We start from the raw sequence: 16,391 nt of genomic DNA on the forward strand, positions 1-16,391 counted from the left end.
GTTTTCAGACATTGGCTATCTGGCAGCAGAGGACGGATTCCTGGGTGGGAGCGGGGGATGGGAGCGGGGAACAAACGAGGTGAGCTCTACAATTGCCCCAACTTACTGTCTAGAGAGAGTTTTCAGGCCATGGCACAGGGAGGGGGTACCCAGGCAGAGCCTGACAGTCTCCCCAAGTTGGGAAGAGAGAGTTGGGACTCTAGGGAGGCCAAGGTAGCCAGAGTTCACAGGGTCAAATACCAGGGAGGAGAGAGCTATGCCGCCCCGCCAGTGAACTCTGGAAATCTGCAGGGGGTCCCCCTCCAGTTTTCTGCTGAGTGTTTACAGCACTGGTCAGGATTAGAGGGAACAATCCCTGGGCCTCAAACTGAGCCAAGACTAATCTGTGTCCCCACTCACCAGAGTGGAAATACCTCCTAACTCACGGGACATCAGCAGAGTACTGAAAAGGGTAGTGCCTTGGTAGTGGGTAAAATTAACCCTGGTCTAAAGGCTGGTCGGGTCCCAGCTAACAAAGCTTAACAGTGAAGCATCAAAGGATCAAACTGTTTCCAAGTAACTTAACAGTGTCCCCAAACAATGCCAAGAATATTTATAAAAATGCAAAAATATTCAGCACCCAACAGGGTAAAATTCGCAACATCTGACATCCAATCAAAAATTACCAGACATACAAAGAAGCAAGAAAATATGATCCATAATGAGGAAACAAATCAATCAGTAAAACAGACTCAAAAATACAGATAACGGGCTTCCCTGGTGGCACAGTGGTTGAGAATCCACCTGCCAATGCAGGGGACACGGGTTCGAGCCCTGGTCTGGGAAGATCCCACATGCCGTGGAGCAACTAAGCCCGTGAGCCACAACTACCGAGCCTGCACGTCTGGAGCCTGCACTCCATGAGAGGCCATGACAGTGAGAGGCCCGTGCACCACGATGAAGAGTGGCCCCTGCTCGCCACAACTGGAGAAAGCCCTCACACAGAAACAGAGACCCAACACAGCCAAAACTAAATAAATAAATTTTAAAAAAAATACAGATAACAAAATTAGCAGACAAGGACACTAAAATGGTTACTACAACCGTATTCCATATATTCAAGATGCTAAAGAAGATTGAGAATGTTAAGTTGAGACATGGAAAATATACAAAAGACCCAAATCAAACTTCTAGAAATGGAAACTACAAATGTCTGAGATAAAAAGTATACCAGATGGAAATAACAACAGATTAGACACTAAAGAAGAAAAGATCAGTGAACTTAAATAAAGAGCAATAGAAACTACACAAAACAAAACACAAATTAAAAAAAAAAAAAGATGGGGGAAAAATAAATTGAGAATCAGAGAGCTGTGGAACAACTTTAAGCATCCTAAAATACATGTAACTGGAGTCCCCAAAGAAGAGAGAGAGAAGAGAATAGAGAAAATACCTGATGAATTACTAGCTGAAAAGTTTTCAAATTTGATGAAAGTTTTAAACCCACAGATCCAAAAACTCAATTAACCCAAGCACAAGAAATATGAAAACTACACCAGGGCACATCATAATTAAATTGTTTAAAACCAGTAGTAAAAGAAAAGTAGCCGTAAGGAAAAAAGACACATAAGAATAGAAGAAAAAAAAAATAAGAACAACAGTGGATTACTCATAGAACACTGTAAGACAGAAGACACTGGAACCACATCTTAGAATGTTGAAGGGAAAATAACTGACTTAGAATTTTATATCCAGGAAAAATATCTTTCAAAAACAAAGACAGGGCTTCCCTGGTGGCGCAGTGGTTGAGAATCCGCCTGCCGATGCAGGAGACACGGGTTCGTGCCCTGGTCCGGGAAGATCCCACATGCCGCGGAGCAGCTAAGCCTGTGAGCCATGGCCGCTAGGCCTGCGCGTCCGGAGCCTGTGCTCCGCAACGGGAGAGGCCACAACAGTGAGAGGCCCGCATACCGCAAAAAAAAAAAAAAAAAAAAAAAAAGACAAAATAAAGACTTTCTCAGACATCCAAGACATCCAAAAGCTAAAAGAATTCATTACCAACAGACCAGCAGAATAAGAAATGTTTTTTAAAAGTCCTCAAGTCAGAAGGAATGTAAAACGAAGTGGAAGTCTGGATCTACAGAGAGGAATAAAGAGCACTGGAAATGATAAACATGTAATATATATTAAAAAGTAAATATAAAAGAGCTTTTCCTTTCTTTTTAACCTCTTTACAAAATAACTCACTGTTTAAAGCAAAAACAGTAATAATGTATTGCAGGATTTATAACACACATAGAAGTGAAACGTGTGACAACAACAGCATAAAGGCCAGGAGGGAGGAAATGAGAGTATACTATTGTTAGTGTAAAGTGATGTACAAGATCACTTGACGGTAGACTGTGACAGGTTAAAGATGCATACTATGTGGGAGGGAGACACAAGAGGGAAGAGATATGGGGATATATGTATATATATAGCAGATTCACTTTGTTATACAGCAGAAACTAACACACCATTGTAAAGCAATTATATTTCAATAAAGATGTTTAAAAAAAAGAATTCCCCTCCTGCCTGAAGTGATCAAGAATAGCGGCCGATATTATATATAAAATAGATAATTTTAATTAAAAATGCTTTATTGCTAAAAAATTGCTAACCATCATCTGAGCCTTCAGTGGGTCATAATCTTTTGCAGTACTAACATCAAAAATCACTGAGCACAGATCACCATGACCAATATAATAAAAATGGAAAACTTTGAAACATTGCGAGAACTACCGAAATGTGACACAGAGACATGGAGTGAGCAAACGCTGTTGGAAAAGCGGTGCCAACAAGATTTGTTTGATGTGGGATTGCCACAGACCTTTAATTTATTTAAAAAAGAAAAACAAAAAACCACAGTATCTGCAAAGCGCAAAAAAAGTGAAGCACAATAAAGTGGGGAAAAAAAGATGCGCGCTACGAATCTTAAAGCAACCACTCTTTTTCTTTTTCTTTTCTTTTCATTTATTTATTATTATTTTTTTTTTGGTTGCACCACACAGCTTGCCAGATCTTAGTTCCCCGACCAGGGATTGAACCCGAGTCACGGCAGTGAAGGTGCCAAGTCCTAACCACTGGACCACCAGGGAATTCCCAAGCAACCACTTTAAAAAAAAAACAGTTACGGTTACAGCAAATAAACTAACAAAGGAAATTAAATGGAATCATAAAAACTGCTCAGTCCCAGGGAGGTCAGGAAAAAAGCGACACGGGAAGAAAGAAAATGGAACAGATTGAAGACAAGCAGGAAGATGATAAAATTAAACCCAGCTAGCGTTGTTAACCCTTCAGACGGAAACCTGGGTAGGAGACGTAACCTGGGCCCTGGAGGCAAGCAGATCCCCAATACACTGCACTCCAGAGCAGAGATGGAGCCCCAGGGCCCAGCGCCCAGCACCCCATGTGTCTCAGATTCAAGGCCTGCCCCTCAGGCAACTGCACCCCACCGAGGACCCTCTGACAGCATGTCTACCCAACAAGTAGACTCAGAGCACATCTTGGGCTCAGAGCACGGCTGTCAGAGGGAACTGCAAGGAAACAGCCCAAGGGACATGCTCGTGTTAAATTAAAACTTACAGTCTGGAGCAAGATGGCAGAGTAGAAGGACCTTGAGAGTTAAACCCAACTACACTAATAATCACATTAAATGTAAATGGTTTCAACATCCCAATTAAAAGGCAGAATTTTTAAGACTGGATTTCACAAAATGCAAAACTCATCTATATGCTGCCTACAAGAAACCCACTTTAAAAATAAAGACACAAATAGTCCAAAAGTAAAAAGATGTAAAGAGATATACCACACTAATTTTTTAAAATCCCTATCAATTTTTTTAAATTGTGGTAAAACATACATAAAATTTACCACTTTAAACATGTTAAGTGTACAGTTTTGTGACATTAAATACGTTCACAGTGTTGCACAACCATCACGACCATCTACCTCCAGAACTTTGTCATTATCTCAGACTGAAACTTTGTACCCATGAAACGTTAACTTCCATTCCTCCCTTCCCCCAGCCTTGGGCAACCATCTTTCTTCCTGTCTCTATAAATTTAACTACTCTAGGAACCTTATATAAGAGGAATCATGCAATATTTATGCCTTTGTGACTGACTTGTTCCACTTGGCATTATTTCTTCAAGTTTCATCCATGTTGTCAAAAATTTCCTTCCTTTTTAAAGTTGAATAATATTCTGTTGTATGCATGTATCACATTTTGTTTACCCATTCATCCGTCAGTGGACCCTTGGGTTGCTTCTACCTTTCGGTTACTGTGAATAATGCTGCCAGAAACATTGGTGTACAAATATCTGTTTGAGTCTCTGCTTATACTTCTTTAGGGTGTATACCCAGAACTGGAATTGCTAGATCATACTGTAATTCTATCTTTAATTTTTTGAGGAATTGCCATACTGTTTTCCACAGCAGCTGCACACTTTACATTCCCACCAGTAATATAAATAAGGGTTCCAATTTCTCCACATCTTTGCCAATACCTCTGGTGTTTTGGGTTTTTTTAACAAGAGTTATTCTAATGGGTGTGGAGTGGTTGGTATTTCATTGTCATTTTGGTTCACATTTCCCTAATGACTAGTCATGTTGAGTATCTTCATGTGCTTACTGGCCATCCGTACACCTTCTTTGAAGAAATGTCTATTCAAGACCTTTGCCCACTTTAATCAGGTTGTTTGTTTTTTCACTGTTGAGTTGTAGGAATTCTTCAAATATTCTGGATATCAATCCATTAGCCCTAAATTTTTTTTAAGTTGGATTAGCTATATTAAAACAAGACAAAGCAGATTTCAGAGCAAAGATTACTATCAGAGATTAAAAGGGTCATTTCATGATAAAGGAGGTCAATTCATCAAAAGAGCATAACACCCCAAAATGTTTATGTATGGAACAGTAAATTAAAACGATTCAAAGCATACAAAGTACATCCTTTGTTTACAAAGAAATTAAACTAGAAATCAATGTTCGCTGGACAGAGGAAGAATAAAGTAACAGCATAATGTTGACTTTGCCTCTTTCACTACTTCTAATTCTTCCCAGGAGGGAGCAGATAAATTAGCAGTACTTAACGTGTCTTCAATGCTAGGCATAACTGACCTGGGTTATCTGTTTGACTTCCATGGTTCAGTGTCCCCTCTCCTCCCCTGTCTGGCCCATCCTAAGCCCCAGGGACTCCACTTGTCAGCCCCAGCTAAATCACAATAAACAAAGCTGTTTGGTATTTGCTCACGCCTTTGACATAAACCAGTGAAAGGGGAGAGAAATGCAGTGGAGGAAACACCTGCTAAATAAACATGCCTTTAAAGCTCCCCAAACCTCACAGACCTTTGCCTTTACAGAGATCTCTCTGTCAAGGGGCCACTATCCAGGAACGAACTGGAACCTTCTGAAAACTCCAGACTCTGAGGAGAAACTAAAAGAATTTCCGAACAGAGATCCAATCGGATTAAAACAAGGTCTTTGCTGACCTGATTAGGTCAGTCTGGAAAAACCCTACTAGGACTGGCCAACAGTGTTCAAGAGATGATTCATACAGCTAGCTACCCCGATGCCCCTTTAACGGCAGATTAGCAAATTACACAGCAATAAGCAAAAAAATAACAAGAAGCCTTAGAAATAATTTCACTTCCAAGCTCAGCAAATCTACAAACACCTTAAGGCAGTGCTTCCCAAACTTGCCTTACGGTACGATCACCCAGTGCAAGTGTCAAAAATACAAATTCTTGGGTCCCTCTCCAGAATCGAAGCAAGAATATCCAGAGGTGAGGCTCTGTATCTCTAACAAGCATCACAGATGATTCTTAACATCCAGCAAATACATTAGCTTGGAAATAAGACTGACGGGTTAAAAATCCCAACTTGGCCATTTACTGGCTGTAGCACCCTACCTAACATCCCTACTATCCACTTACTTCATCTGCAAAATGGGCTCACCACCTACCTTGAGTGTTCCCAGAATCCAGTATGTTCACAAAGCCCCCAGAACACTGCCGATAGCACATGGCACCCAAGAAAGAAATCAGAGCTTTTGCTACCTTAAAAACAAACAAACAAACACAAAAAAACACAGCCACCAGAAGCTACCCAGGTGAAATCTACAAAGAAAAATTTCTACCTAATGGAAACTACAAAGGCACCATGCCAGATTTCTCAGATAATCTAGGAAAAAAGCTTTTCTGGACATTATGACTGCCCAGAACTCTCACTTCAGGGTCCGGTATTTCACTCCAAGTCCTCACTCTCATCCAAAACCAGAGTTCAGGCCTGTACAGGGTCGCAGCTTTGGACAACAGCCAAAGAAAGTCTTTCCTTTTCAGATCCCTTGGTCACTACCACTTCCACCTCCAGGACTGACAGTCACAGCCTGACAGTCAGGTGGCAGCATCTTGGGTACAGCAGTAGGAAATGGGACTCCTGGGTAAGAGGCAGGGAGCCAATGAAGAGGGTGGAAAAGGCCTGAGTCAGCAACAGTATTACTGGGATATTGCTGAAGTGAAGTGAGTTTTTGAAGTTTCCAGAGCTAAGAGTGGACATTCCCAGGGTGAGTGAGCCCAGACATCGTATGGCTGAGAAAAGCACTGACTAGTCTCACTGCCCTCTAAATTCAGGAGGAACCAGGCACACGCCGGAGATTCACAAACACCAATGACCTTTGCACCCAGCAGGCCCAGAACTAGGGAGTGGTCGGTGATGCTGGGCAGCCCAAGTCCCGGTCCAGAATAAAGGATAAGAACAGAATCAGGGCTGAAAAGCCACAACCTCACTGCCCTGAAGAAAGGGCATAGCCCTGAGAGTTAAAAGACCAGAGCGTCCCTCAGACCCCATTCTGCCGGTGGACTCCCTCTGGCAAGTCAGACCCCACTCTTAGGCTTCTTTCCCCGCCTATACAATGGGCAAACTGGCTCTAACGTCACCAGAAGTGTGACCAGCAGGATGCTCAAGTACGGGGTGGAGGGTGAAAGGTGGGGGGTTGCTGGAGGCGCGACCTGCGCGAGGAGCTCACGCAACGCCTCCCTCCTTCCCTCCCTCCCACTGCGAGGGGCAGGGGCGCCGGCCCTCCTCTGGAGTCACGCGCCCCTCGCGCCCAATCACCAGCCCCTGCCAGGTGAGGCGGGCAGGCGGAGGCGCGCCGGGAGCAACTACCAGCGCCGCCCCCATCCTCGTCCTTGCCCCTCCCCGGGCCCCTCTCACCTACCCCTGCCGCCGCCGTCGCCGCCACCGCCGTCGCGGGTTAAACCGTAGCCGGAGCCCACACTTCCGGGGTCCACGAGGCCCGCCCCCTCCCGCCGGATGTGACCCCCCCCTCCAACGTCCGGGCGCTGGGAGCTGGGGCCCACGCCACTCGTCCCGCAGCACGTTGTGCGCGCCGGGGGCCTCTGATTCACCCCGACACTGTCCTCCCGTCCCCCCGGCACACACTCTCGCTGCCCCCCGGGACCACACCCACGGGAAGGCCCACGAGATCCCTCCAGCGCGTGGTGGACGCCCGCCCCCGGCAGGCCATTGCCCCGCCCCAAGAAGGGACACCGCCCATTGGGCGGAACCCAAGCTGCCCTGTGCGAGTGCGCCTGCGCAAGCGTCTGCTGATTTTCTGGTGGGCGGGAGAGGGTCTCCTTTCCCAACAGAGCTCGGTTTCGGGGGCGCTGCTCAAACTGGCCCAAAGGGGACCCAAAAGGAAACAAATGGAATCCCAGCACCGAGGGACTCCCTAGATGGTCTGAGCTCAGACTGCGGAACTCCCACGCCGGGACTGGAGTTATCACAGTCCTAAGTGTCCCCTGGCAGACAGCAGTGGCTGTCAGTCTGGAACTGACTGGCGGGCTCCTCAAAACAACACTTGAGTAGCTTCCCGAAAAGTAAGCTGTTTCCCGAGGCCCTAGGTTAACATTTAGTCCATTCTGTATGGCTAGTGCTTTAAAAATAACAGATGGCCTAAACATCCTCACTTGCGCAGAATCACGAGGCCGGTGCCTGGAAGCAAGGCCCTGATGCTAGCGCTCTCTTCTCTAGGCAGTTTGTACTGGACAACCAGGCCTGGAGATGAAGCCCATTCCCTGTTTGCCTTTCAGCAGCGTCCATAAATTGCAGCTTTGTAAAAATGGGACGCCAGAACGAGAGCTTCTTAGACCAAGGAAACCGTGCCACCCAAATTCAAAACCTTATTTGGATGTTGAATTAAGACCATCGTCTCTAGTAACAGAAACCCAACTCAAACAGCTTCTGCAAAATGGAAATTATTGGGTCACATAACAATAAAATCCCAGTTGGTGATAGTGACAGGAACAGCAATATTCTAGGTCTCATTCTTTTTATTTGACTCTGTTCTTTTTTGTGTTAACACTCTTCCAGTAGTCTCAAATTTCTATTTCAAATTCTAGAGAGTGGATCTGATTGGCTAAGATAATCACCGTTGCCCCTATTGGGCAGAGTTTACTCTGTCTTGCCTCCTCATAGGCTGCCAGGCCTCCTAAGAATTAACGGCCACTGGGTCAGGTGATCACTCTTCTCCAACGAGAGGTCACCTGTTAGACCACGGAAGGGATCAGTGAGGAAAGCAGTGTCAAGGTACTGACCCTTCTGAGACACCAATAACTCTTGAGGGGTGCCATGGCTGGTTTTACAAACATTTCACTTTAAACATAATGTCAGAGTGGCTCCCATTGACAGCAGCTGCCAGAAAGCTGGGCTGAAACTGTTTCTAGAGGATGGGGAGGGCCAGGGCAGATGAGCTTAACCTTTTGTTATAAACCCTTTTGTGCTATATAATTTTTAATCCTGTATTTGTGGGTAAAAAATTAGAAGACCCTACTGACGGATTAGCTTGAGTTTATTTTCAGCAGTCCTTTCACTTACTGGTATGGTGTTGGACCATGGAATGTGGGTGCAATGGCTGGAGCTAGAGTAGTCATCTTGAACCATGAGGCAACCATGAGACGAGAGGCCATACCTGACCACACAACAAAATAGAAGGAGCTTGAGTCCTGACACCATGGAACCCCATGCCCCGTGACACTGCTGGATGCCCACCTCTGGATTTTTATAGGAAAGGGAAATAAACCACCTTTGTAAACCACTGTTGTTTTAGGTTTCCTATCACTCACATCCTTTAGGTCTTAGACTCCACTTTTGGAAAGCCCCTTCTTGTACCCACAAGACTGGGTAAGTGTCCACCCTTGTATGTTCTTCAAACACCCAACATTTTTTTCCTTCCTTAGCATTTACTACATTTTTCTGTAATTGAACATTCACTCCCTCTAGATAGCAACTTCTATAAGGACAGGCAAAGACTATTTTATACATCTCTTTATGCAGATCCTAGAAACTCCTAAAACAACGACAGTAATAACTTGTGAATGTGATAGACACAGTGATTCCATGAGGGTGTGGAGAGGAAATGACAAACTGCTCTCTGAATCAACTGGGTCACTGCCAAGTCATCTTAGGGTGGGGCAGGGGGAGGGTGATGCTGGCCCTTCTGAATAACTAAAGATAGAGAATTAGGGCAAAGGAGGGGGTGGGGGGAACATGCCAGGAGATTCAAGTCATCTGAGGCAGGTGGCATTAGAAAAAGTTGATCTTCCTACCTTGTTTCTCCCTATTTTCCACTCTGGCTCTTTTCAGCTTCCGCTGGCTATAGTCCCACCCCCTTTGATCCTGGTCCCCTATCACTTGCACCTATGTCCCCATATACCATGCCTCGATTATACCCAGTGTCATCCATTCATTTTCATACATGCAAAAAACGAGAGAGAAAGAGAAGGCAGCTCCTTACTCTCTTCTCTTGTTCATCCATTCCACATACATTCACTGAATACCTGTACTGCTAAGACCTGTGGATACAAAAGTAAACACACCATCTCCAGCATCAAGGAAGTTACATTCTTGGTTGGGATTTTAGAGGAAACAAGGGATCTCACTATTCCGAGACATCTCAGTCCTTCAGATGACCTTGATCAGGAACAAAAAATGTTAAAGTAGAAATGGTCATTGTGTTTCTACCCACTTCTTCTAAAAAGTGTTTGATTAGCTCCTCAGTACTGGATTTCATTATGCTGGTGGACTGGATGGAGAAGTGATGTGAACAAAAGTAAGGATGGCAGACAGGTAGGTCAGAATGTGAGGTAACAAAGACAAGATATTTAAGAAGCTAAGATATTGAGAGAGATTTGGGAACTGAGTTGGAAAAGCAGTTTTCGAAAGAAGTTTGGCCATGTGGTATGTATAACCCCCAATTCAGTCAGACAAGGTCTACTGACATGGACTTAAAAGTGAGTCACGTGCGATTCCTGCCCTCTGGAACACGTGGTCTAGTGTGGATTTCAGAAAATCAAGCAAGGGCAAAGCCACATTGTAGGGACAGCTTCAAGGTGCTCTAGGAACACTTGGGAGGGGAACCTGTATCAGTCGGGGTCTCAGTGGGTTGCCTAAAGAAGGGATCATCTTAGGTCAGCCTCCCCAGAAGTAGCACATGATGCGAGGTTTTCATGTACAAGTGATTTATTTCAAAGTTGCTCCCAGAGAAACCATTGAGGGCACAGAGGAAGCAAGAATAGGAAAAGGGATGAAACCAAGCCTGGATGTGATTTCATTTAAGTCTTGGAGAGGGAAGCTCCAGCCTGCTCCCCCAGCAAACTCTGGAATGTAAGTTGTGGCTTCAAAATGCCCTAACCCAAGGCTCTCCCACTCCCACAGGCCCCTACCTCTCAGCCTTCAACTAACGGCCACACAGTGTCTAGGGGCCCTTGTATTAGCTCCTCCAAGTCAAAGGGGCCACTAGAAGCAAAAGCACACCAAAGCTGGGGAAAATGCAATCACAGATAATGTCAAGGTGTTCTGCACCCGCTCTGCCCTCTCCAGCATCACATCAGGAATCCCTCGAGGGGAAAGAGCCCCTCTGGTCTCTAAAGGAAATCTTTACATTTTTTTTCTTTCTTTTTTTAAAATTAATTAATTAATTTTGTTTATTTTTGGCTGCGTTGGGTCTTCGTTGCTGCGCGGGGGCTTTCTCTAGTTGCACTGAGCGGGGGCTACTCTTCGCTGCGGTGCGCGGGCTTCTCATTGCGGTGGCTTCTCTTGTTGCAGAGCACGGGCTCTAGGGCGTGCAGACTTCAGTAGTTGTGGCTCGTGGGCTCTAGAGCGCAGGCTCAGTAGTTGTGGCGCACGGGCTTAGTTGCTCAGCGGCATGTGGGATCTTCCCAGACCAGGGCTTGAACCCGTGTCCCCTGCATTGGCAGGCGGATTCTTAACCACTGCGCCACCAGGGAAGCCTTTTCTTTTTTTTTAAATTGAATTTTTATTTTATATCGGAGTATAGTTGAGTTACAATATTGTGTTAGTTTCAGATGTACAGCAAAGTGATTCAGTTATACATATACATGTACCCATTCTTTTTTAGATTCTTTTCCTGTATAGGTTATTACAGAATATTGAGTAGAGTTCCCTGTGCTATACAGTAGGTCATTGTTGATTATCTATTTTATATATAGTAGTGTGTATATGTTAATCCCAATCTCTCAATTTATCCCTCCCCCTGCCACCACCTTTCCTCTTTGGTAACCATAAATTTGTTTTCGAAGACTGGATGAGCCACCAGCTGGAGCAGTGGTGCATTTCACCCCAGTGGAGAGCATCTCACCATGGCATTTAAATCCCTGCCCACCCCACCCCACCCCATCCCAACACACACACACACACACACACACACACACACACACACGCATATGCACACACGCACAAGTTTTTTAAGAGCAAGATGCAGGAACTGGTGTGATTGTTGATAAAGCATTTAGTGAAGACAGTCCAGGCTCCATCTCTAGTTTGGGTCCCCTTTGGTGTCACACTGCAGCCGCCCCCCACTTTCATCCCCATTGACCTTGGCATCAGCTGTGGTAAGGCTCCAGGAGGTCAAACAAAGCTCCCCGAGCCCTCAGGACAGCTAAATGTCAGAAGGAAAAAATGGCCTTTCTTCCAAGCAGGCCCCAGACCAGCTGGAGGTCAGACCGCCTCTGCTGGCTCCCACTCAGGCCTGGAGGCCCACAAAGCAGCCCATTCATCCCAGGGCTGGACAGCCCCGCACGGCGATCGCACAGGTGGCAAGAGGCTGACTCATGACTCCGACTTGCTTGAGCTCCAGCCCCTGTTGTGTCACTAAATTCCTTGGCCTAGAGGGACTTTGGCCAAGTTTCTTCTGCTCTCTCGGCCTTGATTCCTCATCTGCAAAGCCAGAGATGGAGCCAGATGTGCCCTCAAATCATTACATGACACTGAGGCAGCTCCTAAATCCCGGACAAGCTCCCCACATAAAGCAGGTGCAACAGGTACGAACTTGAGTCCAAAATACATGCTTACCTCTGCCACCTAAAAATGGTCACTCGCCATCTGGCACCACAAGGATGGCGCCACTAGCCACTGAAGTCGCTGACCTTCAACACCCCCTGAAAGGAGGTCAGGGTGGAGCTCAGGAGCGAGGCACTCTGTGCTCTGGGAAAACTGACAGAACAAGCCTTCAGATAAATATTTTTAGGAAAAGATTTTATGAGCCCGATTTCTTGCCTCTTCGCATATCTAGAAAAGCACTAAAATCATTAACGGAGACACCTGCTCCTCGTGACTTGCAGCAATCTTCTCCTGACTTGCAGCAGGTCTCTGCCAAAATGTGCGCTTGGCTGCACGGACCCCCTTCACCAAAATCACGTCCGTACTAACGTCCTCCCCCCACACACCTCTCCGGCAAGGTTCCTCAGAGCTTATCTGAGAGGCTGTCTCCCAGGCTATAGTCCTCACTTTGCCCCCAATAAAACTTAACTCACAACTCTCACATCGTGCTTTTTTTGTTCAGTCGACAACTTTATATAAAACTCATAGAGCACTTACCATGAATCGAAGCACCCTACACATATTAACTCATTTGGTTCTGTTATTATCCCCTATTTAAATATGGGGGAAGTAAGGCACAAACAGAGTAAGTAACTTGTCAAGGTCACACAGCCAGTAGATGGCCAAGCTGGGATTTAAACCCAGGCCCTCTGGCTCCAGCACTGCATTCTTTTTTTTTTTTTTTTCTCGGTACGCGGGCCTCTCACTGTCGTGGCCTCTCCCGTTGCGGAGCACAGGCTCCAGACGCGCAGGCTCAGCGGCCACGGCTCACGGGCCCAGCCGCTCCGCGGCGTGTGGGATCCTCCCGGACGGGGCCTCGAACCCGCGTCCCCTGCATCGGCAGGCGGACTCTCCACCACTGCGCCACCGGGGAAGCCCCGAAGCACTGCATTCTTAAGTGCTATGCTCTGCTCATCCTTATTTTGTAAGCCACGTCATATCCCTTTATCTTTAACTGAAGTTCAATTTTCTCTCCCCTCCAGGCCAGAGAGAACTTATATCCTACTCTTTTCACTCCTCCATAGAATCCTTTGAGATTTCCAGACTATTGTGGTGTCAAAAGAAAAAAACGAAGGGGGGTGTGTTTGTGCAGACACTGTGGTGTCACCATCAGAACCCCCAGCCACCAGATGACATACCAGTGCCCTCTGTCTCTGGGCAGGTCAGAGAGGTGCCCCTCCCAAGGCCTGGGCTGGAGCAAGGACCAGTCCTAGGGGGGGGTCACACCAGCTCCTCTGAAGGCCACATGCTCAGTGATCAGACTACAGTACCCACCGACCTCTGGTCAGAAGTTCTGCCCCATCACTCAGACGTGACAGGAGGAGAACGAGCCTCGAGCCTCGGTGTGGATCACCCCCCTTTCCCTGGAGAGAGCTTCCTCCTCCTTTGCATCCTGGTACTTCCTCTTTCTGCCTATGTCCCCTTTTAACTTCACCTTCCAAACTCCAGCAGGGGTGGGAGCTTCCTTCAGTGTAGTTCTAGAACACCACAAAGCTTCTAACTACCACCCTCCTCCTGGCCTAGAGTATTACCTTTCCGTTCCTTCTTTCCTGCCGCTTGGAGAACGGGAAGGAAATTAACATTTCCAAACATCACACACACACACACACACACACACACACACACACACACACACACACACACACACATCTCTGCAAGGTGCTTGGCAAACAGTTGGAATAACAATGGTAACTTAAAGACAGAAGTTGTTATCAAATTAAAGTTAAATCTGCCTTCTTCCCATTTAACCTTTGTCCTTGTTCTGCTCTGAAAGTTCACCATAGAGTAAGGTTAGTCTTTTGTGTTCAGGAAAAACTTTGAGAGTCTTGAGGTAGTTCCTTCTGCCCCCACCAAAGTCTTGACTCTCCAGCACAAACAACCCTCCAAAATATCTGTCCACCCTCCTTCCTTCCACCAAAAGGGAGGGTTGGCAGCTGGCAGCCATGACCTTCACTCAGTGTCCAAATGTTCCCCCTGCCTCATTTCTACAGCTTCTGGGTTTTTTTTTTTTTTTTTTTAATCTACTTCCTTCCTCTTAATGTCTCTCATCTCTTACATCCTTCTGATGTTTTAGCCTCTCTTTCCCTTTTTCTCCTCCATTCTCTGCAGTCTAACATTTCACTCACCTACTCAAAGATCCCCGTCGTCCACAGGATAAAGCCCATGCTCTCCAACATGGTACTCAAGCCCCCACCCCGACCCTGGGACCTGCTCTTGGTTCTCCTTGTCTACATTGTCCTGTGCATTGTTAGTGCTGTTGTGCAGATTTTCAGGTCTCTGTCCTACACTCATGCTGGATTACACTTCCATACTCCCTCAAAATTCAGTGTGGCCATATGGCTTGTTTACACCCCTGAAATGCAGGTAGCAGTGACACAGGTCACTCCTGGCAAATGCTTTGATTGTGTCGACTGAAAAAAAAAAAAAAAAGCATAACCTAAAAGTTGAGAATTCTGTTTTATTTGGCAGACTTTCTGAGGACTTCAAGCCCAGAAGGCAGCCTCTCAGATGTCTCAGAGGGGCCGCTCTGAAGAGGTACAGGAGGAGCCAGGATATACGGGAGTTTTTGCAACAAAAACCAGGTAGTTGGAACATCAAAGGATTACTGTTCATTAAAGGAAACCAAACATCTCAAGTTAAGGAATTTTGTGCTTTTTGATGTACGGGAAGATGCAAGAGTCTGGACTCACTGAAATCATTCCTTTGATCTGCACCTTAGCTATCTAGGGGCAAGTATCCTGTTTTTTTCTCCTCCTGAGTCCCCTCTAGGTGCACCCTTGGAGGCTGGCTGCAGTAGCTGAGGGCTCGATGGTGGCAACCTCTTTCCATCCTGAGTTCCCTCAAGACTCACCATTGGGGGCAGCTGTAATGTGATGGCTTGATGGCTGCAGCATCCTTCGTTTACTGATATGGCGGGCAACACTTTTCACTCACGATAGTCAGCACATGAATTGTCACACTCCCTGCCTCCTGCCGCAACAAACAGTGACATTGCAGACAGTGACGTCTCCATCAGTCTGCATCCCGGGGAGAAGATGTCTCCAATCAGAGCCCCAGACAACTTATGATGGACAGACAGAGAGAGTAAGAGAAAAACGTTAATTATTTTTAAATTGAGCATTGCTTGTTACGGCCCATATTGCCCAGACTAATGTAATGTATCCCTTAGGGCTAAGCTTGCCAGGTGACTGACAATCCCTGGAGTCCAGTACAATGCCAGTGCTGCCCTCTTTGATGGGCATTCCCTCCTCCCCACACCCACTCAGCAAAGTCCTTTTATCCATCGAGACACAGCTCAGTTGCCACCTCCACCAGGAAGGCTTCCTAACTTTCCACCCAAGGCAACATTAGGCATCTACTTCCCAGGACGCCAGGAGCATGTCTCCGTTACAGCCAGGTCGCATTTCTTTTCTGAAGTTTTGTTTCCTAAACTACAAGGCCCCTGCTAGCCCATTCAGAAAAAGCTGGCCCTCCAGATGGACAATCTCCCAAGGGGACTGGCTTGTGGCAGAAGATCATGAACTAGGCTTCAGGCCACCTTCCCCCTGGGCCCAGCATCTGTGTTCTCGGCACAGTCCACACGCTGTCCCTGCCCTCCAGGCTCCATCTACGCAGCGAGCATTTTCTGGCTTTGGCTCAGAGCACCGTGAAGAAGGGTTCACTGAAAGAATGAATATTTCCCAGTAGATGAGATCCTTTCCCAGTTACCCCCTCCATCCCCAACACTCTCGTCTCCTCTGCATCACTTCCTGGTCCCCCAAGCCCAGGACTAAAGAGCGGCGGGAATTTGCAGTCAGACAGACCTGGATTCAAATCTTGGCTCTACCACTCACAGGCCCTGTGTGCCCCAGGGAGATGCTTAACCGCTCTCAACCTCAGTTTCCTCATCTGTAAATTGGGGACACTCTCAAGCTCTCAGGTGCCCATGAAAAGCCACGGGAAATGCAGTCAGTGTCTATGAGCTCCTCGAATGG

The 16,391-nt window shown here is 46.5% G+C and overlaps 1 protein-coding gene and 1 long non-coding RNA gene across 5 annotated transcripts in view; both read right to left on the reverse strand.

The window, feature by feature from the left end:
- The window catches only part of VPS37C (VPS37C subunit of ESCRT-I), a 30,280-nt gene extending 22,711 nt beyond the window's left edge, over positions 1–7,569 (reverse strand). Inside the window, exon 1 of one of the 3 annotated variants that reach the window (XM_059070503.2) lies at positions 7,238–7,569. The gene's annotated coding sequence lies outside the window, so the exon portion shown is untranslated. The remainder of the gene's footprint in view (positions 1–7,237) is intronic. The other 2 variants (XM_067037342.1, XM_067037343.1) reach the window with 2 other exon arrangements.
- A 7,281-nt stretch (positions 7,570–14,850) lies between these two features.
- The window catches only part of LOC136794467 (uncharacterized), a 48,694-nt gene continuing 47,153 nt past the window's right edge, over positions 14,851–16,391 (reverse strand). For both annotated transcript variants that reach the window (XR_010841259.1, XR_010841258.1), the window contains one exon: positions 14,851–15,478. This is a non-coding gene — a long non-coding RNA (uncharacterized lncRNA). The remainder of the gene's footprint in view (positions 15,479–16,391) is intronic.

Source organism: Kogia breviceps, chromosome 7 (genome assembly GCF_026419965.1).
Source record: "Kogia breviceps isolate mKogBre1 chromosome 7, mKogBre1 haplotype 1, whole genome shotgun sequence".
NCBI lineage: Eukaryota > Metazoa > Chordata > Mammalia > Artiodactyla > Physeteridae > Kogia > Kogia breviceps.